The 26,899-nt window shown below is 41.1% G+C and overlaps 1 protein-coding gene, 1 long non-coding RNA gene and 1 other non-coding gene across 4 annotated transcripts in view; 1 reads left to right on the forward strand and 2 right to left on the reverse strand.

Moving 5' to 3' along the window:
- The first annotated feature begins 2,411 nt into the window (after nucleotides 1–2,411).
- Nucleotides 2,412–26,899, forward strand: part of ZNF133 (zinc finger protein 133) — a 53,390-nt gene continuing 28,902 nt past the window's right edge. Inside the window, exon 1 of the mRNA XM_063702306.1 lies at nucleotides 2,412–2,475. The gene's annotated coding sequence lies outside the window, so the exon portion shown is untranslated. The remainder of the gene's footprint in view (nucleotides 2,476–26,899) is intronic.
- LOC115931800 (U2 spliceosomal RNA) lies at nucleotides 4,133–4,323 on the reverse strand. The gene has a single exon (XR_004068249.1). It is a non-coding gene; the product is annotated as a U2 spliceosomal RNA (small nuclear RNA).
- LOC129529116 (uncharacterized) lies at nucleotides 9,597–26,817 on the reverse strand. Of its 2 annotated transcripts, none has more exons than XR_008674525.1 (2): nucleotides 26,588–26,817; nucleotides 9,597–9,823 (listed from the first exon to the last, which is right to left on the reverse strand). It is a non-coding gene; the product is annotated as an uncharacterized lncRNA (long non-coding RNA). The 2 variants fall into 2 exon arrangements; XR_008674526.2 differs by lacking the exon at nucleotides 26,588–26,817 and adding an exon at nucleotides 9,924–9,990.

Here is a 26,899-nt window from a genome sequence, read left to right on the forward strand (position 1 = left end):
GGAGTTAAGAAATTAAATACTATGTATTTTGAAAATTATCATCATCTTTAAATCTTGCTACTCAGCATGGCCCCAGGACCAGCAGCAGTGAGAGCTTGTGAGATGAGCCGAGATTGCGCCATTGCACTCCAGCCCCGGCAACAAGAGTGAAACTCCGTCTCGAAAAAAAAAAAAAAGAAAGAAATGCAGATTCTCGGGCTTCATCTCAGACTTGCTGAATCAACATCTGCATTTTAACAAGATGCCCAGGTGTTTATGTGCACACTAAACTTTAGGATGGGAGCCAAACGATAAGAACTTATGAACACAAAGGAGGAAACAACAGACACGGGTCTACTTGATGGGGGAGGGTGGGAGGAGGGAGAGGAGCAGAAAAGATAACTATTGGGTACTGGGCTTAATACCTGGGTGATGAAATAATGTGTACAACAAGCCGCCATGACACGTGTTTACCTACGTGACCTTCACATGTACCCCCAAACCTAAAATAAAAGTTAAAAAAAAAATTTAGGAAACACCAGTTCAATTTATTTACATTATTTCAAATTGGATAGTTTTAGTAAACTTACTTCTTCCAATCACAATGTAGTAGAAATCAGTAACATAGGGAAATCTTGGAAATATCCAAAGGTTTGGAAATTAAATGACACACTTCTAAATAACCCATAGATCAAAGAAGAAATCACGGAAATTAGAAAAATATTGAAACTGAATGAAAATTAAAACACAACATGTCAAAACAAATGGAATGCCCCTAAAATAATACTTACAGGAATGCTTATAGCACTAAACACCTATATTTTAAAAGAAAAAGGTCTCAAATCAATTACCTATGCTTCCACTTCAGGAACCCAGAAAATCCACTAAATGGAAAGAGAAACTAGTAAAGATCAGAGCAGCTGGGCACAGCGGCTCACGCCTGTAATTCCAGCACTTTGGGAGGCCGTGGCAGGCGGATCATGAGGTCAAGAGATCAAGAGCATCCTGGCCAACATGGTGAAACCCCGTCTCTACTAAAAATACAAAAATTAGCTGGGCATGGTGGTACACGCCTGTAGTCCCAGCTCCTTGGGTGGCTGAGGCAGGAGAATCACTTGAGCCCTGGAGGCGGAGGTTGCAGTGAGCCGAGATTGCGCCAGAGCCAAAATCAATAAAACAGAAAATAAAACCAATAGAAAAATCAATGAAACATAAAAAGTTGGTTATTTGAAAAGTCAACAAAATTGATAAATGTTTAGCTAGACTGACAAGAAAAAGAGAATGAAGATATAAACTTCCAAAATAATCAAGATGAAGGAGGATACATCACTGCATGCCCAACAGAAATCATAAGAATTAAAAGGAACTATTACAACTTTATGTCAATAAATTAAACAAGTTAGATGAACCAAATTCCAAGCCGGGAAACTACTAAAACTGACTCAAAATAACATAAAATCTGAATATGTTAACATCAGTTATAGTTAGTAATTTTATCCATTAGGATTAGTAATTTAAAATCTTCTCACAAGGAAATCCCAGGCCCAGATTATTTCCCCAGAATTCCTTTGATGAAGTCCCTTGTAAATTCTATCAAACATTTAACGAAAATGAACGGGCTAGTACAATCCAACACAAATTCTATAAATAAGTATTATAGAAAGGTAAAGAACAATTTTCAACTCATTTTATTAAGCCAGTATTACCCTGACACCAAAACTAAAGACATCATAAGAAAAGAAGACTATGGGCCAGGTGCAGTGTCTCATGCCTGTAATCACGGGACTTTGGAAGGCCAAGGTGGGTGGATCACTTGAGGCCAGAAGTTTGAAACCAACCTGGCCAACATGGCAAAACCATGTCTCATCTCTACTAAAAATCAAAAATAAAAATAAAAATAAATCAGCTGGGCGTGGTGGTACATGCCTGTAATCCCAGCTACTTGGGAGGCTGAGGCATGAGAATCATGTTGAACCTGGGAAGTGGAGGTTGCAGTGAGCTGAGAGCATGCCTCTGCACTCCAGCCTGGATGACAGAGCGAGACTGTGTCTCAAAAAAAGAAAAGAAGACTGAACAAATAGCTCTCATGAACAAAGATGCAAAATCCTTAACAAAATATTAACAAATGAAACCCAAGAACATATAAAAAGAAATTGTGGTGGTTTTCACAAATAGCCACAAATACTTTGATACTGCTCCCTTTAAACTATGAATCCTAACTGTCCTCTTGATTGTGGGCTGAACTTAGTGGCTTACCTCTAATGAAAAGAATGCAGTGGAACTGGCAGTGTTAGGATCCCAAGGGTAGGTCACAAAAGGCATTGTGGCTTTCTCTTTGCTCCTTCTCTATTTTCCTTATTATCTCTGGGGAAAGCCAGCTAATGTGTAATCGATCCACTCACACAGCCCCGCACCCTATGGAGAGGCAGACATGGCAATGAACTGAGCCTCCTGCCAACACCCAGCAAGGAACTGAAGCCTCCTGCCAAGAGCCATGTGAGTGAACCACCCTGAAATTGCATCCTCCAGGCCCAAGCAATGCATCAGACTACTGCAGCCCTGGTTGACATGGTTTTTTTCTTTTAAGCTCCTTTATTATTTTGTTGAGGTGAAGTGCATATAACATAAATCAACCATTTTTTAAAAGTACCTAATTTAGTGGCATTTAGCACATTACAATGTTATGCAACCACCACTCCTTTCAAGTTCCAAAACATTTTCATGACTCTCCTCTCAAAAGCAAAACCATGCCCATTAAACAGTCACTCCCCATTCTCCCCTCCCTCTAGCCCCTGGCAACTATCAATCTGTCTTCATGAATTTACCCATCCTGGATATTTTATATAAATAGAATTATATAATATGTGACCTTCTATATCTGACCTTTGTCACTTAGCATACTGTTTTTGAGGCTTATCCACATTGTAGCAGGTATCAGTACTTCATTCCTTTTCATGGCTGAACAATATTCCATTGTGTGCATATGCCACATTTTGTTTATCCATTCATCAGTTGATGTACATTTGGGTTGGTTCTATCTTTTGGCTATTGTGAATAGTGCTGCTATGAACATTTGTGTACAGATATTTATGTAGCTGTGTTTAATTCTATTGGGTGTATAACTATGAGTGAAATTGTCAGATAACGTGGTAATCCCATTTTACTTCCTGCCAAATTGATGAACTGTTTCCCACACCAGCTTCATCATTTTACATTCCCACCACCACTATCCCAGAGTCCCAATTTCTCCACTTCCTCACCAATATTTGTTACTTTCCTTTTAATTTTTTAAAATATGGCCAGACTAGAGTCTCACTGTGGTTTCGATTTGCATTTCCCTAATGATTAATGATGTTGAGTATCTTTTCAAATGCTTATTTGCCATTTGTATATCTTCTTCCAAGAAATATTCTTTGCTTAGTTTTGAATTGGGTTGTTTATTATGATGTTGAGTTTTAGGAGTTCTCCGTGTATTTTGGATATTAATTCCTTATCAAATATGTAATTTAGGTCAGGCATGGTGGCTCACGTCTATAATCCCAGCACTTTGGGAGGCCGAGGGAGGCGGATCACTTGAGGCCCAGAGTTAGACACCAGCCTGGCCAACATGGCGAAACCCTGTCTCTACTAAAAATATAAAAATTAGTTGGGCATGGTGTCGCACACCTGTAATCCCAGCCACCTAGGAGGCTGAGGCAGGAGAATCGCTTGAACCTGGGAGACAGAGGTTGCAGTGACCTAAGATTGTGCCACTGCACTCCAGCGTGCTCGACAGAGTGAGACCCCATCTCAAAAAAAAAAAAAAAAAGTCTGTGTCTGACACTGGCACGTAAAGTGGAAAGCAAGAGTGAAAAATTATGCTGAAAACTAGGGAAATCGAATTAAAATTCTACGTATGGAACCCCCCTGAGAGCTCAGTCCTCTTTCTACGCCCTTGTGAAGGAACAGTGCACAGCCTCATTTACTCCCAGGTAGAGGAAAAAAGTGCAGACAAACCAGAGAATTCTTCTCTAACAAAAAGTTGAGTGAGTGGCTGGAGAAAGCCAAGGCTTCTCACATATCTTTCCCTGCAGCAGAGCTCTCTCATTTGAGCACCCGCAGCATCTGCAGCCTGTAGCCTCTAGATTGAAATCTTTTTTTTTAAATATCCCCCGAGTGTTGAACACTCCTGGAGGTACTGCAATACCAGGTCCATGTGTGGAGTGGATGGAGCAAGCTCCTATTCCATCTCCCTGCTCAAAAAATCCATTTACTATATTGTCCTCAGATAAAGGACATATCAGCATATTAAACTGGTAAGAACAGATTCTACACTTGATCTTAACCAAAAGGCCAAGAAGCGATCTAGAGTGAAATCTTATCTGTAAGCCCTGGACAAACCCCCTTCTTCCACCTATCCCCAGGAAACAGGCCCTCCTACACAGAAGCATAGGAAATCCACACAAATCATGGAATCCTTTCCATAACAGACAGGGAGGACTCACCAGACATATGATGAAATCAGCAGCGTGGAAGAGAAGTCAAAGGAAACAAGCAGGAAAACTGATGCAGGTTGAATATCCCTTATCAGAAATGCATGGGACTAGAAGTGCTTTGGATTCAGATTTTTTTGAGTTTTGGAATATTGCATATACATCATGAGATATCTTGGAGATCAAACCCAAGCCTAAACATAAAATTCACTTATGTTTCAGACACACCTTATACATATAGCCTGAAGGCAATTTTATACAATATTTTAATAACTTTTGCATAAAATTAAGTTTGTGTGCATTGAACCATCAGAAGCAAAGATGCCACTCTCTCAGCCACCCATGTGGACAATCTGTGGTTCCCTGGCATCACCATCATTCCTGACTGTGAATGTCTATGTTCTCAATAAGCAATCATTTTCTTACACTTACATTTTGATCTATCACATGTAATGTGATCCATCATGTGACCCATCACATGTAATGATTGCTGAGGCAGCAAAATCATTCTCCTCCCTCAGCCTCCCGAGTATTTGGGATTACAGGCACCTGCCACCACGCCCAGCTAATTTTTGTATTTTTAGTAGTGAAGGGGTTTCACCGTGTTGGCCAGGCTGGTCTCGAACTCCTGACCTCAGGTGATCCACCCGCCTTGGCCTCTCAAAGTGCTGGGATTACAGGCTTAAGCCACCATGCTCAGCCTGGCTAATTTTTGAATTTTTAGTAGAGACAGGATTTCACCATGTTGGCCAGGCTGGCCTGAAACTTCTGACCTCAAGTAATTGCCCACCTCAGCCTCTCAAAGTGCTGGGATTACTGGTGTGAGCCACTGCACCCACCCTTATATGATTCCATTTTATTTTGTCTCTTCCCATACCAATTATACTGATTTTGTTAAAAAAAAAAATTACAGTGACCGCCCTTGAGTTTGCATTTACAACTGATGTCAGTTTTGAATTCGTTTTGATGGATACTACACTGGTTCATTGGTAGTGCAGGTATCTTGTAACATTCCCTGTAATCTCTTCCCATACTCTTTCAGGTTACAGAGTTATTTCCCAGTGTTTTTCCCTATGTATCTGTATCTTCCTTCTTTTTCTTCACTTAATAAATTGCAAACACAGGGATTTCATTTCAGATAAGATTACTCATTTAACAGATATTTATATACTTCTTGTTTCTACTATATAAAAGTAGAATAGAGAAGAGAAATGATTAGTATGTAGGTATCAAAAAGCCTAAATCCTCACACAAGTTTGGCCCTCATCCTTCTGTGTAATTAGAGTAAGTGATCTCATTGTGCTATGTTAGTATTTTTGAGTGCCTATTAAAAGGCCTAATTAAAAATATTAAAGTAATTATATTCTTTATCCCTTAGTTTCTTTTTCTATGTAATGACTATTAGGGCAGAATATCTTCCTCAGGGCATGATAAAAGATAAAAGATAGATAACAATGCAAGATATAAAATACCCAAATAAAGGAAATTATGCTAAGTAAAATAAGCCAGGCACAGAAAGCCAAATACTGCATGATTTCACTTACATGTGGAATTTTTAGCAGTTGAACTTAAAGAAGCAGAGAATGGAATGGTGGTTGCCAGGGGCTGGGGACGGGGATGGGGAGATATTGGTCGAAGTGTAAAAAGGATTTATTGTATAGCAAGGTGACTATAACTAATAACAGTGTATACTTGGAAATTGCTAAGACAGTCAATCTAAATGTTCTCACAGCAAAAAATGGTAAGTATGTGAGGTGACAAATATGTTAATTAGTTTGATTTAATCATTTCACAGTGTATATATACATATATCTAAACATCACATTGTACACCATAAATATATACAATTATTATTTCTCTATTATACCTTAATAAAACTAGGGATAAATTAAAATAAAATCAAATTAAATATCCAAATAACTAGGTTTCAAGCTTCCAATTAAAGATTTCACTCTCATCTTAGAATTTTAGTTGGGGAAGCAAAAAGATGCAGCTACAAGGGTGACGTTTACACAGAGAATGGCATTTGAATGAAGCTCAGTTCCAACTGCTAGCTTACCACCCTCAGCCCCTTCCTTAACCAATGTATGTAAAGGATGCTGAGGCTGGTGTGGATTTCCTATGCTATTGTTTATTAAGATCTGTTCCCTGGGGATAGGTGGAAGAAGGGGACCCAATATAGGAGGAACCTTTACTTTCTCTGGAAAATACGCCAATTTTTGTTAGAGAAGAATATGATGTAGTGATGTATTGAGAGAGAGAGAGAGAGAGAGATGTATAATACACACGAATGTATGTAGAATCCATTGTTCTACACGATGAGAGTCTATTGTTGTAATATTTGGTGTTTGACCCCTGGTTCCTAACACAGAGCTCCTTAAGGCCTTTGTAATTTCCTCAGTGATGGCGTCTGACACAGAGTTCTAAATCCCTTGGAATTTCCTGAGTGACAGGAGCATCTTTTGTTCTCAGGACCCGACGCGTGGTTTGCTCCTGGATGGCCTCATAATGGGGGCTGGTTGCCAGGGGAACCAACCTTGTGATTAGAAGGTTGAAACTTTCAGCCCCACCCCTGACCTCCAGGGAGCCGGGAGAGGCTGAAGGCTGAGTTGATCACCCGTGGCCAATGATTTAATCAGTCATGGCTAGGTACTGATGCTTCCCTAAACCCAAACGACTGGGTTTGGGGAGCTTCCAGCTAGCTGAACACTTGGGGGTTCTGGAGGGTGGTGCGCCCAGGGAGGGCAGGGAAGCTTCGTGCACCTTCCCACACACCTCACCCCTCACATCTCTTCAGCTGGCCACTCAACTGTATCCTTGCCAGAGCCTTATAATAAATGGGTGAATGCAAGTAAAGTGTTTCCCTGAGTTCTGTGAGCTGCTCTAGCAAATTAATCAAACCTAAGGAGGACGTCGTGGGAGCCCCAAATCCAAATCTGAGCTGGCCAGTGGAGGTAGAGGTGACAACTTACTATGTGCAACTGGCACCTGAAGTGGGGGCAATCTTGTGGGACCAAGCCCTCCACCTGTGGGATCTGAGTCTCCAAGTGAATAGTGTCAGAATTGAGTTATAGGACGCCCAGCTGGAGTCCACAGAGAATTGGTTCGTGTGTGTGGGAACCCACCCCCAACCCCAGGTGTCAGAAGTGTTGTGTTGAGTGACATGTGCATCAGCGTGGAGGAAAAAACACTTTGGTTTTTCTTCTCTCTCTTGTAGGAGTCCTTGTTTTATTTATTTCCTTCACCCAGGTCTCAGTGTTCTCATCAGTAAAAAGGGATAACACGCCTCACTTCAAGGATGGTTGTGAGGAGTGAAGACAGAGCCTGGCACACGGTGGGGATTAGTTCGTGATCACTAGTCTGCTTAGTGATGAATTCAAGTTCATGCTCATGTCATTCTCTTAGGGACATACAGCACACTAGGGGAGGTTAAAGATGCTTGCACACATGCCCACAACACATCTTTGATGGTTTCACAGTGTTCTCCCCGCAGCAGTGTTCCCGAAAGTCCAGGTCATACATTGCAGTATGTGGCTCTGCCACCAGAAAGGGGCCTTTATGGAGAATGACCTTCATGAGGTGCTGCCACTGTGGACCTAAGGCCGAGCGCTGGAGGCACAGGCCAGGCGGCGAAGCTCCAGGGAGAAGTCTTGGCAGAAAAATACTGGGAAATCCTAGGAGTCGAGGGCACAGTCAGCGAAAGTCCCTTCCTCACGCAGTTGTCATGTGGTCCCTTTAAAGAAGCCTGAGCCTAGCCAGGCGCTGTGGCTCACGCCTGTAATCCCAGCACTTTGGGAGGCCGAGACAGGTGGATCACCTGAGGTCAGGAGTTCGAGACCAGCCTGGCCAACATGGTGAAATCCCATCTTTACTAAAAATACAAAAAAATAATAATAATAATTACCCGGGCATGGTGGCAGGCGCCTGTAATCCCAGCTACTTGGGAGGCTGAGCGAGGAGAATCGCTTGAAACCCCGGGAGTGAGCTGAAATCGCGCCATTGCACTCCAGCCTGGGCAACAAGAGAGAGATTCTGTCTGAAGGAAGAAGAAGAAGAAGGAGAAGGAGAAGGAGAGGGAGAAGGAGAAGCAGCAACAGCCTGAACCCCTTTGCCCTAGACTGGTACAGAAGCATAGTGGGGATTCTGAAACCAACTAACTGTCCAGAAGCCTCAGGATTGCTCAGGTTGTTGAAGTCAAAATCTCCTAGAGTGGAAATGGACAAACAATGTGGTTTCCGTGGCCCACGTTTACTTATCCTGTCTTCCATTTTCTAAGACATTAAAAATATGCATCAACCTAGACCAGTGTCCTAGGCTACGTCATGAGGCACCCTCTGAAGCAGAAGGTTTCACTGTGGAATACAGGAATGAACCTACCAGGACATGACAGGACCAGAATGTTAAAGAATAGTTGTAAGGAAAGTGCATCATTGCACCCCATTGTGACTTCCCTTAAAAAGCTGCTGGTTATAATGAAACAGACAAGACAAAGTACATCAGAGCAGATATCACTACAAACAATCAGAGCCTTGGCTGCTGTAATCATCACGGCTCCATAATACCATCCTTTTCTAAGAAGTTGAGAGCATTTGCAGTTGTGACTTCATTTAGCCATACAACAAGCCTATCTCCATAGGTGGGCTATTATCATTCCCACTATGCCTCATGCAATGAGGACTGCCTCAAGGTTACCTGGGAAATTGGCCATAAAGATGAGACTGGAAACTTAGTTTTCATTAAGTTTTCACTTTCATTTTTGACCGATTACAGCTTGCCACCACTGGCAAGGCTCACAAGACATTTGGAAAAATGCCATCCAAATGTGAAAATGGCAATATTAAGCCTTCGGTGCTTGAAACACTCTCCAAAAGAAGATTGTCTTATATCACTAAAGAAACTGTAGAACATCTCTGGCTAACACACATGCCAAAACCCCTGAGGTCTTTCACGTGTCATACCATGAAAATAAAATTTTAAAAAAAAGATAAGAAGAAGTAGTAAAAATGAGGAGGTAAAATCAGAAACATTCCTTTTCAACAAAACAGTGCAGGTAAGGGTGAGAGCAGTTCCTTCTGGAGCCCTCTAGTAAGAGGTGTTATAATACACATGAGAGGAAATCAAAGAAAGGGAAGAAATACGTTGAAATGATTTGCCTTATTAAGACATCTAATTTTAATCTCCAGTTAACTGCAATCTTCTTCATATTGGGTGTACTTTTCAGTGACAATCAAGCAATCTGAAGCAGCTGGAGTTCTTCTTGGTCAACGCATGGACCTCCAACCTTTGAGGCATTCATGATCCCACATGATTGACAGAAGTCTCTACTCTTGAGCTAAAAACATGTCAGCTTGTTGTAATACGAAGCTTCTTTCCTAAGTCAGAAAAGTTAATGACAAATGTAATCAAAACACAGTTTTAAAATAAAATTGAAAGCATCTCTCTACAGCATTGATTTTAGAGTTTGGTTTCCACCTGGCCCAGTAATGCAACGCTTTCCTAGTAGACACCTCAAGACTTCAGGGCATCTTGGGAAGTGGGATGCAGCCCTAGACCTGGCTTTGAGGGCTGGCACTGTGCAATCACCTGGGTGACCTCACACAAACCCCAGTCCCTATGTCTAGAACCTTCATCACAAAGGAATGGGCCAAACCAGAAGACTTCTGAGGCCCCTTTCTTGAACTTTCACCTGCTTATAAGTGAATTTGCTTGATTAGACTAGACATCATATTGAGAAGCCAGAATAGAGAAAAAGAAAAAAAATAGACTAGAGAACCTCACTGCACACTTTTTTGGCCACACCTGGAGCCAGCTTGTGTCCCCCTTTGTGACATGTGCCTCTGCATCAGCAGAGAATATCTGATTGAACTTTGTGCGCCAACAGAATGTTAAAGGCCTTTTTACACTTACTACATTGCCTTGTGATTATTTTTTTCTACCTCGTCATTTCCCCAATGAGACTATGAGCATCTTGGGTCCAGGAGCAGGGTCCCTCCCCTTTGAATCCCAGGGGCTCAGCTGAGCAGGACACTGTAAACCCCTGATAAATGGCTGTTAGCTGTCTACATACATTATAGCATGTTGTCACACTAAGATAACAGAATGTATTTATAAATATATAAATATATTTCTTATATAAATGAATATATTTATAATTAATATATATTTTGTTTTTAAAATTAATCTAATTAGTCATAATCCAAGATAATCTTCCTGTTTTTTTTAAAAAAAAAAAAAAAGACACAGTCCTGAAAAAAATCTGTTCCCTGGCAAAAAACCCCACAAACTTGCGCATCAATTAATTATTTTTCTTCTTATTTTTCTTTTCCTGCTTCTACCCCTGCATCAATAAATTTAAGCAGGCAAGATAATGAAACCCATTCATCTTATATTTTCAGTAGAATGTTGAACTCTAAGGAACTCAAAATATATAAGCAAGACTGAATTCACTTTTCTTTTTTTTTTTTTTTTTGAGACAGAGTCTTGCTCTGTCACCCAGGCTGGAGTGCAGTGGCGCAGTCTCGGCTCACCGCAAACTCCACCTCCCAGGTTCAAGCAGTTCTCCTGCCTCAGCCTCCTGAGTAGCTAGGATTACAGGCATGTGCCACCATGCCCAGCTAATATTTTAGTTATTATTTTTAGTAGAGATAGGGTTTCACCATGTTGGCCAGGCTGGTCTCAAACTCCTGATCTCAGGTGATCTACCCTCCTCGGCGTCCCAAAGTGCTGGGATTACGGGTGTGAGCCACCGTGCCCAGCCTGAATTCATTTTTGTAACAATTTTGAACAATAAGAAGTTGGAAGATGATAAAAAACCTAATCATTTAAATATCTGATCCTTGCTGGAACCCATAAATCAATTCTAGAACTCTGGACTTTCAATTCACTGAATTAGTAATTTCTTTCTTAGTGTCTGTCTTTTTAAAGATGATCACTTTATAGTCAATAATAGCACAGATCCTTTTATTTCATTTTGTAAAGGCCCAGTTTCATCAGAAGCACAGAATGTCATGCGTACAAAAGAAGAAAACATTCTGATGAAAATTTTTATTTTTAACAATCTGTTTTCCAGCAGTCCAAACAACTAGTGGCCACCAGGGCACCCGCAGTCTCCTCACTTGTGTCCCTGAAGCTCATCAAGAGTTGCTCAACAGCCCACAGAACCACCTGCCTGTCTCATTGTCCTTATCTTTCCATTTCAAGGTTTCAACCAACCCTTGAGTACAGTCCTTACTGAGTCAGCCCTGAGTGCCTTAGGGAAAGAAGTGAGAGCGGGCATCTCCCCTGGGAGGGGAAACATGTTGCAGCACATCATGACAAAAATATCAAGACAGAACTTTATAAAATGTGCTAGGAAAATCAAAGGAAGAGGGTGGGGGTGGGAAAACTTCAGAGAAGCAGTGACAACTTGTGCTGGACCTGAAGGATGAATAAGAGCTGCCAGAGGGGACAGGCGCGGTGGCTTACATCTGTAATCTCAGCATTCTGGGAGGCTGAGATGGGAGGAATGCTTGAGCCCAGCAGGTTGAGACTGCAGTGAGCCACGACTGAGATACTGTACTCCACCCTGGCCAACAGAGAGAGCCCTGTGTCATAAATTAATTAATTTATTTATTTTAAAAAAAATGTTTGCCAGAGGAAGAACGTGGTGGTATTCAATCCATGAAGTACAGGAGGCTTGATGCCCATCATTTTGAGGGAATTCTAAAATTTTAAGTAGTGAAAAGTGGCAGGGAATACTGTGGGATAGGGAGGAGAAGCAGAAAGGAGAGCAGTGAATAGTGGTTAAAACTAGTGGCAGGTTGGGGTAGACTGGAACAGAGTGGAGATTTGATTCTGAAGGCAGTAGGCAGCCACTAGAGGTTTATAAGCAGTGTGGGTAAATGGTCCCAGTTCTGTTCAGATAACAGGGGAGCAGAAAATTGAAAAGAGGTGAGGAGACTTGGGAATGGCTAAAACGCTAGCTGAGAAGCCACTGCATTAGTCCCAGGGAGAAATGACAAGGGCCCAAGACTTCATCCAATGCTGAGGCAATGGGAACAGAGAGATCCCGACAGATGTCCACATGCAGAGCACGCAGCAGGTGGTGGAAACTGATGTGTGTCAGGTGAAGGGAAAGGAACTCTAAGAAGGTACTTAATCATTTGTGAAACTGAGAGAAGAGTCAGGAAGTCAATGTGGGGACTACAGGAGGAGAAAGAGGTTTGGGAGGGAAAGGACGGGGTGAGTTTGAGGCATGCTCAGCTTAAAGTGCCTAATGGTCAGTCTAGCAGAGACGTCTGCCTAGCATTAGAGAATGGATCTGGAGCTCCAGAAAACTGATATGGGATGGATCTTGTATTCTCTCACACAAGAAGACAAAGTTCAATTTTGATTCAAGAGATCACAGAGCCATTGTAATTGCAAAACAATGGAGCAATACTCCTTCTATTGATGGATAAAAGCAGGAAAGCTAATCTGGCAGCTGAAAAAGATGGCCCAGTGCCAGGTCAGACTGAGACATTTTTTGGTTTTGTTTTAGGGGTTCTTTGTGTTTTGGAGGGAATTGCAATTTTATTTCCTTGTTTGTTGTGGTCATCTAGATATTAACTGACTGTCTCCTCCCCCTCCCAAGGATGTACTCAATTCCTAGGATCTGGTATAGACTTACTAATCACTGGTATGCATCTTTTTGTCTGCCTGGAGGCGACAAGAATGTGTTTTGTCACACTGGTTACAAGGCGAAAGGGTAAAAAGAAGGCAATTAAAAATAAAGTTATAATATAAATTGTACTGCTTCTCTCTTTGAAGGACTTCATTAGACCTATTAGGAGAGCTGTTTGATATGGTTGAGCAGGGTGTGCACTGAATATTTGTAGAAATGAATATTTATTATAAAAAATTTCAGGTAGATGGCAGAAAAATACCTTAAGGAAGGGGGCATCTTTTTCTAATTTGCACAAAAATGCTGTCTGGGCTACTAGAAACTCTCCCTGCTGAAGATGGTTGGCTGCTATGAAACATAACAGCAGTAACATACAGTCATGTGTTGCTTAATGACGGAGAAACATTCTGAGAAAAGTATCGTTAGGCAACTTTATTGTGCGAACATCATAGAGTGACTTACACAAACCTAGATGGCATCACAGAGTGACTTACACAAACCTAGATGGCATAGCCTACTACACACCCAGGCTGTATGGTAGAGCCTATTGTTCCTAGGCTACAAACCTGTACAGCCTGTTACTGTACTGAAAACTGTAGGCAACTGTAACATAATGCTAAGTAGTTGTTTGTCTAAACATATCTAAACACAGCATTCATGTTTCTAAACATATCTCAACATAGAAAAGGTAGACAGAAAGTGTGGTATTTGTAATCCTATGGGACCACCGTCATATATGCAGTCAGGAAATGTCATTATATGGTACATGACTGTATATTCATTTCACCCAGGAATTAGAAGGCTGAAAGGAAACACAATCCATTTTCCAGTTGCTGGAACCACACTAAGAATATCAGCCTGGAATTCAGTCTTTAGCCAGTTTGAATTGTGAACAAACACAATTCAAGATATAATAATCAGGCTTAAAATCTTGTTGTAGTCAAGTGCAATGCTCTTCTACCAAAAGAGAATGTGTAGCATCTCCAGTTTCTGCTTACATCTTGTGGAATTGGAAAAGAAAGCCAGAAGATATCCTGACTTACTCAGTTTTTTGCTAGGATTCATACATCAATTCCTTAAGTGGAAGATGTTCTCTTACAGGAATGTGTAGCATCAAGAACATCACAAGTAAGATTTTAATGTGGTTATAATTCATTCCAAAGAGAGAAATACTACTCAAATCCATTACATCTGAACTTGTTTGTTTGCTTTTTAATGTATTTATTGTCTGCTGTAAGCTCCTGAGAAGACAGAGGCTCTATCTCATTTATTGCCAAATCCTTGTTCCTAGAACAGTAGAATAGCAGATGCTCAACAAACCTTTCTCTTGTTCTGGCTAAGCATATTTATTTAGCCTTTTAACCCAAGATTTAAAAGGATTTAGTCAGAATGAAAAGAAATCAGGAACGGGACCAATTTAAGGTTATACTGATAATCACACCAGTAAGTATAGTGAAAATTTACTGAGCAATTACTGTGTGCGAGGCCACTGTTCTGATGGCTTAAATATGTGGACCCATTGAATCCCCACGTGACCCACAGAACCTCATGCAGGTTAAGAAATTTCCCCCAGTTCAGCCAGAGGGTGAGTGGCAGAGCTTGCATTGAAACTTGGGGAGCCTCACTCTACAGCCTCTGCTGTTGCCCATAACAGGCGCTTTAGCTGCTGCGTCTGCCTGAATGCTAATAGCCTTCCACTCCCTTTATTACCTTGAGACTGAGCAGTGTGGACAAATGCAGGTAGCTTTCTTGTCCTTCTTTCAAGAATGTTGGGCCAGGCGCGGTGGCTCACGCCTGTAATCCCAACACTTTGGGAGGTCGAGGTGGGTGGATCACCTGAGGTCAGGAGTTTAAGAACAGCCTGGCCAACATGGCGAAACCCCGTCTCTACTGAAAATACAAAAATTAGCCGGGCATGATGGTGGGCGCCTGTAATCCCAGCTACTTGGAAGGTGGAGGCAGAAGAATCACTTGAGCCCGGGAGGCAGAAGTTGCAGTGAGCGGAGATTGCGCCACTGCACTCCAGCTTGGCCAACAGAGGGAGACTCTCTGTCTCAGGAAAAGAAAGAAAGAAAGAAAGAATGTTGTACCTGTACATTTAACTTGTTCAACAGTCATTTTCCCAATTACTCCATTTTGCTAGTGGCAAAACTCCTGATAAGCAGATGTTCTGTCCCTGGGCAGTTTCCTTTGGAAACTACTTGGTGTATGGAAGCTTCACACCCTTAGTTAGCTCAAATATGGCTCCATGCATGCATTTCGAGGCCTGAGGATCCATTTCAGCCCACCATTTTGAAAATGCTCATACAATATTAGCTTCAATGGGGACAAGGGCTTTGTTTGGTTGACGCTATAAACAAACAGTAGTTGGCACCAAGTAGACCCTCGGAAAATACGGAATGAATGAATGAAGCCATGCCCTGAGAGCCCTGAGACAATACGTGACACGTCCATACCCCACCCCCTCCAGTCAACAAGAACGAGAATGGCTATATTACTTATCTGCATTTTATTTTAGAGCAGTAACTGACTGTGGAATTACAATAGTGTCTTTTTTCCATCTTCTTCAATTATATCCATAGTTAAAATATAATTAAAATTTCAACCTCACAAGATTTGGAAAGATGCAAAGTCAGTGGCTTCCTCTGAGGCCTTAGCTACCCCTTGTCCAGGGAAAATGCTGGCCTCTGGACAACTGAATCGTGACTGTTGAGAACACTTGCACCGGTCCTCTACCTGAATTGCCAAAAGGGCCTGCAGGGAAAGGAAGGAATCACCATGTTTAGGGCGCCCTCTTCTGTTCAAAGGGCTGAAGCCCGTGGAGCCAGGGCAAGGCTTTCAGCGGATGAGCATCTTGGAGCAAACGTCAGAGAACCACATACTTTCATTCCTGGAAAGGGCTTTAGAGATGACTAGTTCAAACTACACATTACACATGGGAAGCTGAGGCCCAAAGGGGTCAAATGCCTCATCCACGGTCACACAATTGGTTAAATCTCGAAAGAGGAAGAAACCGGACTCCCTGGCCCAGACCCCTCAGTAACAAGAGGAAAGTGAACTCGTAACTCCAGTCTCTTATGCCTTTGTAAAAATCAAGAACAATTAATCACAAATCTATAGTGCCAATTTCTTATGATTTATACCTTCAACTTCCTGTAATGTCACTATTCACATTTTCAATACGTTAACAAAGGTTCCCCAAACATAGATTTCCTTAAGAATCAAAGAGAGACTTGCCTCTATTTTTTTTTTTTTTTTTTTTTTTTTTTGAGACGGCGTCTTGCTCTGTCACCCAGGCTGGAGTGCAATGGCATGATCTCAGCTCACTGCAACCTCAGCCTCCCGGGTTCAAGCCATTCTCCTGCCTCAGCCTCCCGAGTAGCTGGGACTACAGGCGCCCGCCACCAGGCCCAACTAATTTTTATACTTTTAATAGAGACAGGGTTTCACCATGTTGGCCAGGATGGTCTCGATCTCTTGACCTTGTGATCCGCCCGCCTCGGCCTCCCAAAGTGCTGAGATTACAGGCGTGAGCCACCGCGCCCAGCCGACTTGCTTCTATTTAGTCCAGCCATTCCTTTCATTATTTTTCTCCACAGGCCTCATATTTGAAGGTTTTTAGTCTACCAAGCAAGCCACACTTTTAGAGTAAAAATGCATTTTCTCATTTTAAAAAGTACAGAAAAAATGACCGTGTATGAGATGTTACGCTACTGATATTATCAAATGAAATTTAAAATGTGAAATGCTTGAAACAGTGATTGATACATTATAAATATGCCAGAAATGTTCGCTATTATAATTCTACAATAACAATCAACAGTAGAAAGAAAAAAAGTACTTTTGTTAGTCTGTGCAGCCCTATGGAAGATTAATGTATCATTTCAATTTGATATTTTGAAATACTAAAAATAATAGTGGAGTTCAAAGGTAATTCTGGGGATACCTGGAAGCCAAAGATCCCTAGGTTGGGGCCAACTGCTGTAACCCATTAATCTCCCAGCCTGGGGTCGGGGGCTTACTCTGCCCTTACATGGGATTGTGATGCTCTCTCATCTAGTGCGTTGATGTGGGTGCCTTGGTATGAAGAGTGTGTCCTTGGCAGTCCTTCAAGCCTTCTTGCTACTCCACTAAAACAAACATATCCTATAAACAAATTCTTACAGATAGATAGCTGGAGCCTAGTAAGGATGTGTTGAATGTTTGCAACTCTTTGCTAAGACCACAGGCTTCTAAAAGGAAAAAAAAAAAAAGCTAATTCCATTTATGTGATGTTCTAGAACAGGAATCACTAATTTGGTGACTGCCTTTGAGGCAACAGAATTGAGTTTGACTGGGAAGGGGCATGAGGAAACCTTCCAGAATGGCGGGGATATTCTCATCTCGAGAAGGGTTTGGGTTTTATGGGTGTCTGCATTTGTCAAGATTCATCGAATAGTACACTTAAGATTTGTGCATTTTGTTGTATGTTTTAAATTTAAAAAAAAAACCATTAACAAATACTGAACTCTAATGACATGTATGCTGAATGATTTAGGGATGAACTGATGTCTGCAACTTTGAAATGCATCAAAAAAGTGAATGAACTGATGGATGGATAGAGGGATGACAGAAAGTATAACAAAAGATATATAGTAAAAAATAACTATGGCGGGCATCTGGATATTCACTGTATGATTCTCTCAACTTTTATATTAGAAAATTGTCACGATATGTTGGAATGAAAAGAATTAAGGTAGATGTAATCATTTATTACCTTTAAACATGTTATGCCAACTTATTCAATGTTCAAGCTTCTGCTTTATAAAAGGACATTTTTAACAGTTCTAACCAAAGAAGCCTGCAGAGTGGAAAGCTAATACCTTGGTGGTACTCTTCTCCACCAACATGGCTGGATGGTAATTACCTGCGACACATCCTTCCCTTTAGATTGTGCTGCTGGAGGGCGGGGAGCACGAGGCATTCATTTCATGAGCCATGTGTTTGCGGTGGGCACTTAATTAAGATGTGGTAAGAGCAGAGTTCTGAGTCAGAAGGGTTCAGATTTGAGTTCTGCAACTTACTGGCTGCATGACCTTAGGCAACGTACTCACTAACACAGAGCTTCCATGTCCTGTCCGTAAAAAGGAAGTCATCTCCATTTGGCTGTCTGGAGGGCTCAGTGAGGTGATGTGACTAAAGCACAGTATCTGGCTCCTGAAAAGAACTTCAAAAATAGTAGCCTGTGCCTGAGACTGAGGCAGACCTGGTTCTTTGGGCTCTAACAGAACTACTGGAAGACAAATTCCCAAAGGAATCACTAAATGATGGCTATTTCATTTCATCAAGACTGAGGTATCATGTCAACCCATTTCTAGGACAAAACTTCAGCTGCTGTCTTGGTTTGCTTTATCCACACCTGACCTGCCACTTGCAATGTACATCCTGAGGACCAACATCTCCAAACATTGTCCTGGGGGCAGGAGCATCCTCCTTACTAGAAAGCTCGGGGCCCCTGAATCAGAATCTGCATCATAACAAGATCCCCAGAATACTGAAGTCTGAGAAGCTCTGGTCTACATTAGATGGTTTTCTAATGGCTCCCTGTTGCCACTGATAATAAAGCTCTCTTGTCTTTACCAGAGCTACAAGTCATCCCTGACTCTCTTCGTCTTCCTTATTGCCCTTAATTTCTTCATTCTTTAGGATCTGCCCTCAGTGCTACTGGTTTTATTGTCATTAAAAAATATTAACGCAATGCTCAGACTTCCTCAATTATGAATATGGTAAAAAAAATTAACTTATGAAGGGACAATCTATTCTAAAAATACTAAATATATGGACACGTGGATGCAGCACTGTAGTCCTCCTTATTCACAGTTCCACTTTCTGAGGTTTCAGTTACCCAGGGGCAACCACAGTCTGAAAATAGGTGAGTATAGTACAATAAGATATTTTGAGAGACCACATCCACATAACTTTTGTTACAATATATTGTTATAGTTGTTCTACTTTATTATTAGTTATGAATCTCTTACTGTGCCTAATTTATAAATTAAACCATATCTTCAGTTTTTTTGTATAGCAAAAACATATGTACAGTATATGGGATTTGGTACTATCCAAGGTTTCAGGCAACCAGTCTTGAATGTACCCCCCATGGATGGCAGGGGAGGGGAACTACCATATTTAAATTTTAAACAATTGATAAGGTTTCTTTTCTCAGCTGGTAGGTTTTGTGTTGTTATGATTTTATAAGCTCAGCCACATGCAAAATCGAGTCAAGACAGCTTGGCCAGGCAGGTGAGGAAGCTTATGTAGCCCCAACCTTGCCTTCTGCCACTCTGCACCCCATATTCCCTTCTCCAAGCTCTCACAGCTCTCTGCACCTCTGAATAGCTCTGGTGACACTAGGATCAGTGATTTGCCTGTCCTTCTCTCACTGCTACCTGAATACTGTATTTTCTTTCATAAAATAACATCCTACCTGAATGCCTAGTGCTGACTGGAAAACATGGAGGGAGTGTTGGCATTGGAAATTACAGCTTTGTAACCATTAGGGTAAAAACTAGTCTAGGCAAGAATCATTAATGGATGCATGGTCTTAAATTGTCTCCTCAGAGATGGTCTTAGAAACGAAAAAAATAGTAACTGTACAAGGCAGAAATCAGGCACTACCAAATGTGATATCCCTCACACAACCCCCAAATAAAACATTCAGCTACCAAAAAGGAGGACCCTGTTCTTAAAAGACAGAAAAACAAACCCTAAGAAAAATATTCCAGGTTAAAGGATACTAGAATCATGACAACTAAACCTAATCCTAGGCTGGATCCCATACTAGCACGCAAAAAAAAAAAAAAAGTTATAAAACACATTATCAAGTCAATTGTCAAATTAGAATACCGATGATAGGTTATTAAAAGTACTGCATCAGTGTTACATGTACTGCACCTGCAACTTTGTTACGTTTGAAATTATTTTCAAATAAAAGGTTTAAAATTTACAAAAAAGTATTTTTCTAAATTAAAAAAATAACCATTTCAATATATAAAAATAAAAATATATTTAAATATAAAAATAACCTACCCAAAGGCATGTTTCTGTAAACAGGTAAATCACGCTATCAGTTAAAAAAAAAAAAAGTGCAATAGAGCAGCCGGGTGCGGTGGCTCACACCTGTAATCCCAGCACTTTGGGGGGCTGAGCTGGGTCAATCACCTGAGGTCAGGAGTTTGAGACCAGCCTGGCCAACATGGTGAAACTCTGTCTCTACTAAAAACACAAAAAAAAATTAGCCAGGCATGGTGGTAGGTGCCTGTAATCCCAGCTACTCGGGAGGCTGAGGCAGGAGAATTGCTTGAACCTGGGTGGCAGAGGTTGCAGTGAGCCGAGATTGTGCCATTGCACTCCAGCCTGGTCAGTAAGAGCAAAACTCTGTCTCAAACAAAACAAAACAAAACAAAACAAAAAACTGCAATAGAGCTTGTGAGAAGCTGCCAGGAACAAGGTGAAATGGAACATACATTGGAGGAGAATAAGGAAGCAGCAATAATGAATCCTGGCTAACAGGTACTGAGCCCCAAATCGCTTCACAAGTATTATCACAGTTTCACTGTTTTCCAATGTATTCATTTATGCCTTTGTGTTTCTTTTTGCTATATTTTTTCAAGCTTGGGTTGAAGACTTTGTTTCTTTACCTCTTAAATTTTTTATTTCAATGATAAAGTCATTAAATACAATGGATTTGCTATGATCAGAATTTTGGTTTTCATATATAGTATTCTTGTTTTGTTTCTAATGTAAAACAAAAACTACCAAGGCTTAAGAAAAGAAGTGAAAAGGTTGAGTTACTACACACACCACTGAAAAAGTTTCACAAGTTGTTCACTGAGGGGGAAATTTCAGTGTTTTTAAATGTTAGGAGGTAGAGTTTCATTGTGGCTGTGTTCATTATGGATTAAAAACTAGCACTCTGGATAGGTCAGAATGAATCCATAGTACTGTTACATAGTTGGTTTAAAAGGTTCTATTTTTCAGAGGTCAGGAAAAATTATTGAGTTACAGCCAAGTAGTTTTGCCCTACTAGGGTCACTCAAAGTTTAGAGTTCTTAACAGATATAGCTGAGGGGAGATGGCATTGCTTTATTATTTTCTAAGCAGGTGCTGCTGTAAATGGAATCTTTTCCTTTACTGTCTCTTCTTTTGCTCTTTTCTTTGCCTAAAATGATTGGATGACCACACAAATATTAGCCAAGTTATCAGGTTTCCAGTTCTACATCACCATGTTGTTTTTTGTATCATTCTCACATGATTTGTTTCTATCAGAGTCACTTCAATTTCTTTTTGATACAGAATCATCTGTGGTTAGAACTGATGAGTTGATAGCTCTGCCAAAGTATTAATACCCTGTTAACAACATACTTGACAGCAGCAACAATTAGGAACAAAGACAAAAATAGTATAACTAACATTTGCAGCGACTCCTTAAACCAACTACCTACTTGGCCAAACCAAGCAATAAAGAAAATCCAACAGCTGAATGTATCCTTTCTGGGACAACAAATCGGCCTGTTTTCTGAACTTTATTATTCAGAAGCATGTATTCAAATACAATCAGAAGTGACAGCCAGCACACAAATGCCATCTTGTTTGGTCCATAAATATCCCAAGGCAATGCCTTTGTATAACATCTTTGCAGCAAATGACGTAAAGCTCTTCTGCTGAGTTTGTATAGTAGACGCAGATTACACATGCAGTAATTGCCATTGTAAGGGACAGGCTTCAAGTGTATCTTACTAAATTCAGGCACTCAGAACCAAGAGAGAAACTCGCACACAAAACAGTAAAAATCAGTATCTCCAACTACTCCTGAGAAGTCTGCACTTCAACAGGCACATTGATGAGAAAGAATTAAGTCATTTGAGATCTCACTAGGGAGTGTAGATACACTAAATCAAATATTGACATAAAACCATTTCTCAGGGGCAGACTCCTTCTTCTTTCCAAGACTGACATTGTGTGGTAATCATACCTTGGCATGAATACCTCAAGCCAGGGAGGATATAACCAGAGTAAATTTGGTACATTCTTTAAGTGTATTTCTCAGATGGCAGGGGGCTGATGTAACAAAATATGCCTGCAGTTACAATTTAAAAGTGTAATTAATTCAACCAGCACAAGGACACCGACTAATTGAATATAAAGAGTATAATTAGTTATGTCCCATAATCATCAGAACAATGTCTTTACAGAAAAGGTAAAAGACCTTGTAGTTGAAATACTCATGTTGTATTTCCAAGAATAATATTACCAATCACGTATCTTAAAATTTTTTAACCCTTTAAACTAATTTTATTTTACTTCAAAACTGGTTACTGAATATCATTAACCTTTGAGGTATATTTCTATGAGTTAAGCAGAAACATAAATTGACTTTTTAAATGGATGAACCTTATTAAACTTGCAGCTGATTTTTTTGTCAATATTCTAATAAAAGGAACCTCGCCAGCATTTCAGAGAAAGGGCTACAAACCCAACAACCAGTTAAAGTTCCTTATGTAACTATGGTCTTATTGATTGTAACAAATTAGCTGCCTATGTGAGGATTTGTCCTAGATCTAGGATAGCCAGAGAAATAAATATAAATTTTGTGACTTACAGTAGTTATCAAATTAACTTGTTCTGCTGACCATAATGGAATAACTGGTATCAGATGATCATTCCCATTATAAATAACCATAACACTGGGGAAAGTATAAAGCAACTATTTCAAGGCCCTGGACTATAGGTTGCACAAAATTGTGATCCCTGAGAGATGGGAAATTCAGAAAATGAGTTCTACGTTTGCCCTGGCTAACTGCTTGGGGACAATTTCCTGACCATGATATGGGATGGTGGGGGCAAGACACACTAGTCTCACTGAGATGAGGAGGCAAAAAAGACTTTAGGGATGGTGAAGCACATGACACTGGTAGGGTAGGTCTCAGAAAGGAGGCAGCTGTGCAAAGGGGGGAAAGCCCACCTCAGCTGAAGTTGAGCTTTGCTTGTGCAGGGCAAATATGCAATGATTACCAGAAAACAGCTGCTTGAGAGAAGAATGGAAATACTAGAAGTTTAGCAGGGCTGGCGAGTGTAGGCATTCCAGCCCAATCAGAATAAACAAACCTCATTAACACCTCAATCATTCAGCTGAGAAACCAGAGAGGCCATGCCATAAAATAAGGACCACATCTTATAGTAAAGTCTTCTCAAGATATGCTCTAACTGGAACTAAATTAAGGACTTAAAAATATCTGCATGGGTTAAAGAACTTGGAGTTTGAGTCCTGCAAGTTAGAGGAGCCTGGTAAACACTTTGACCTTTCAAAGATCTATCCTAACAAAGAATAAAATGAAGCCTGCACAAGTTCAAAACATTCATCCAGTAATTAAACTGCCTACAGGTATAAAAAGCACTTTCAGACAAACATAAGAGAATTTAGAATCATGCCACAAAAAATGTCCTGCATAAAAAACTTTAAAATTACTAGACATGCAGAAAAAACAGGAAGTGTGACCCACTGTTAAGAAAAAAAGGCAGTCACAGAAACAGATCCTGAGATGGTCCAGAGGTTTCAGCACACAGACTTTACAGAAACTAGCATAAACATATTAAAGAAAAATACACACATCACAAAGAAACAAATGGGGGTGGAAATCTCAGTGGAAATTATTTTAAAAAGAAACAAGTGGGAATTCTAGAACTAAAAATGTAACAAATAAAAATTTAAAATTTGCTAGATGGGCTTAAAAGATTGAAGATGGCAAAAGGAAGGTTCAGCGAACCTGAAGACAGGTCAATAGAAACCAATCTGGCAAACAGAAAAACATACTGAAGAAAATTGGATAGAGCTTCGGGAACAATATCAAATGGTCTAACATACGTGTAAGTGGAGACTCAAAAGGAGAAGAAATTGAGAAAGAATTATCCAAAATGAGAAGAAACTGAGAATTATTTAAAGATAATGATGGCTAAAGTTCCTAAATTTAATGAAAAACAATGGCTGACAGGTTAGAGAATCTCAATAAACCTCAAACTGGATTAATACCAAACAACAACAAATGATTTAGACACATGAATGTCAAACTGCTGAGAACCAAAGACAAAGCAAATTCTCAAGAGCAGTGTGTGTGCGCGCACACACACACATGCCTATCTACCCATTCTCAACTATACCAAAACAAACAAACAAACAAAAAAACCTGACCTTCCCTGGGGAAATATGAATAACCTGTCTTTATTTTCAAGTTCAAAAGGCAAAAGTCAGCTATATCTGGCAGCTGCTCCATGCACTGCCTTTCCTGCATGAGGGATTTAAGCTGCTCAGTGGGTCAGATTTTAAGCTGGAAGAGAAGCCATTATCACCCAGTGACACCAGATTGCTGTAGTTTTCCAGCACCATCTCCCAGTATAGGTCCTTCTGAGCAGGACTCCACAGCCTTCATACCTCTTAGATGAAATCCACAGCCACAACCTTGAATACTACGAGAAACCATTATGCCAAACACAGCTCCGCTCACTCTGTTGACATGTGTGTCCATGTTGAAAACAAGGGAGCAAGAGGGCTGCCTTGGGGAAGATAGGTAAAATATCTAGGTCCTGCTTTTGACTGTAACTCTGGAGCTTGGATTCCAAGACCATTAACCCTGTTCACTATCCAACCAGCATCATTTGTTGAGATCCTAGTCTGGCTATTATGGGCTTTACAAATGAAAACACAATTCCTAACCTTGAGGTGCTTTACATTTAATAGATAACATATTAAAAGAAAATATAAGTATAGAATCATGGTCTTTCTGAGATTTAGGAATTTGGAGATTCTTTAATCTAGCTGCTTATATTCAATTTAAAGATCTGAGCCCCTGATTGGTTTACAGCCTTGTTACCCGGTCTGGTCTGAAGACAAGCAGTACCAGCATCATCTGGAAGCTTATTAGAAATGCTGATGCTTGGGCTCCATCAGGCATTCTGATTCAGAATTTGCTGCTTACAAGATCCCAAGTGACATGTATGCATGTTTTTGAGAGCGCTGGGTTAAATGATCTACCGAGGTATATGGTTCAGAAATAGCAACAACCAATAACTAAACTTCTGATTTTCCAAAACAAGATCTCTCTTCTACATTATTACACAATATCTTCCCTTCTCAAGAGGAAAACAGCTCTGTTATGAATAATGGATGCCCAGGCTCCACTGCAAACTCATTTCTTGGGGTGGTGTTCAGGCATTGTATTTTTAAAAGCTCCCAAGTACAGCCAGGGTTAGAAGAGTCTCAAGTAGTCACTATAGGATAGTGATCAGGGAAGGTTTCATGAAAGAGAGCTAGGTATTTGGTCTTGAAGGACCAGATGGATTCAGAGGAGCTAAGGGTATTCCAGATGAGGTATGGCATGGAGTGGGTGGGAAGTGCCAGGAGAAAAAGAGGACATGGCAGCAAAGAGTGTTTTAGAAAGCAGGCAATCCAGATTTCTAGATGGAAACTCCTAATTATTAAATGCTGAGGTCTGTCAAAGATGAAACTGGAGGCTGGACACACCAAATATCTGTATGACAGAGGTGTACATCTAGATGGTGGACATCTAGCATCTCTGTCTATATGCAAATCAGCTGGATGCAAGACCACGCGCTGCTGAAAATCTCACTGTGGTCACGACAGTCCACCCAGTGGCTCAGACCCTGAGATTCTGTTCACACTTCCTACACTCTTCCTTACTCGTCTGTGTTCTTCCAACTTCTCATCTTGCCTAATTCCTCAGGCAGCACCTCATCCTGTAAGTCTTCATTTCCAGGCTTAAGAGATGTCAGCCATCTGTGTCTTTATCGTACAGCCAGCACAAGTGAACACTTGAACACGGGCATCCCTGCATTGTTGTTCTGAACCTTTATGTGTATTAACAACTAATTTCTTGGTGATGACTGACTCATGAGGCAGAGAATGATGTTGAGGGATGAATCCAATTGACACTGGACATGTCTCCGGAGCCAGGACTGAACTGAATTCACAATAAATAATGCAGCCTCGGGGTACGAGAAGGGAATGGATTCACCCTCTGAGAGCTAAAAAAGAATTTTAGGAAATTCTCATCTCCCTGGCCCTTCAGACAGCGGTCATTTTCTTGGTCTTCCAAGAGAATGACAAAGTTTCAGAAAGCCTATCTGAGGAAGGTGAAGGGCAGTGAGAGGGTGCACAGGTGGAAAAGCCCTCTCAAGAGTGACGTGGGCCTTCCCCTCTAGCTCCCCAGTTGGGGCGTCCCAGATGGCACCAGCGCAATCTTGTTCTCAACCAGGATCCCGAACAAAGACCTAGAGATTCAAGCCGACGGCAGGCCAAGCTCTGGCCCGAGACTGAGGCTTCTGCTTCTCAGGAGATGAGAGTTTAACAATAACTTCACGGATTTCAAAAAGAAGAAAAAGGTCTCAGGGCACCGGAAAAGGTGTATTCGGGTTGAGGGCGTGGGCTCAGAATTGGGTCTACCTCGTACGGGATGTGAGACTTCGGGAAGACTGCTCGGCCTTTTCAAGGCTTTAAACGGGGCTAAAAGGTATACGACATAACGTTCGCCCGGTGTTTAGGAATATGGGGCGTGACTTTCCAAGCAGGCGGCTGGAGCCAGGGAGACCACAGGCCGCTGCAACACAAACCAGCACCTGAACAAGCTCGGTCAGCCAGCCGTACACCTCCGCCAACCCCAGAAGCCGAACGGATGCGCCCCGAAACGTCATTTCCGCGCGCCAAGGGGCGGGGCCGGTACCGGGTGCGGAAGTCGCTCCAGGGGTCTCTGGGAAG

Source organism: Gorilla gorilla, chromosome 21 (genome assembly GCF_029281585.2).
Source record: "Gorilla gorilla gorilla isolate KB3781 chromosome 21, NHGRI_mGorGor1-v2.1_pri, whole genome shotgun sequence".
Classification (NCBI taxonomy): Eukaryota; Metazoa; Chordata; class Mammalia; order Primates; family Hominidae; genus Gorilla; species Gorilla gorilla.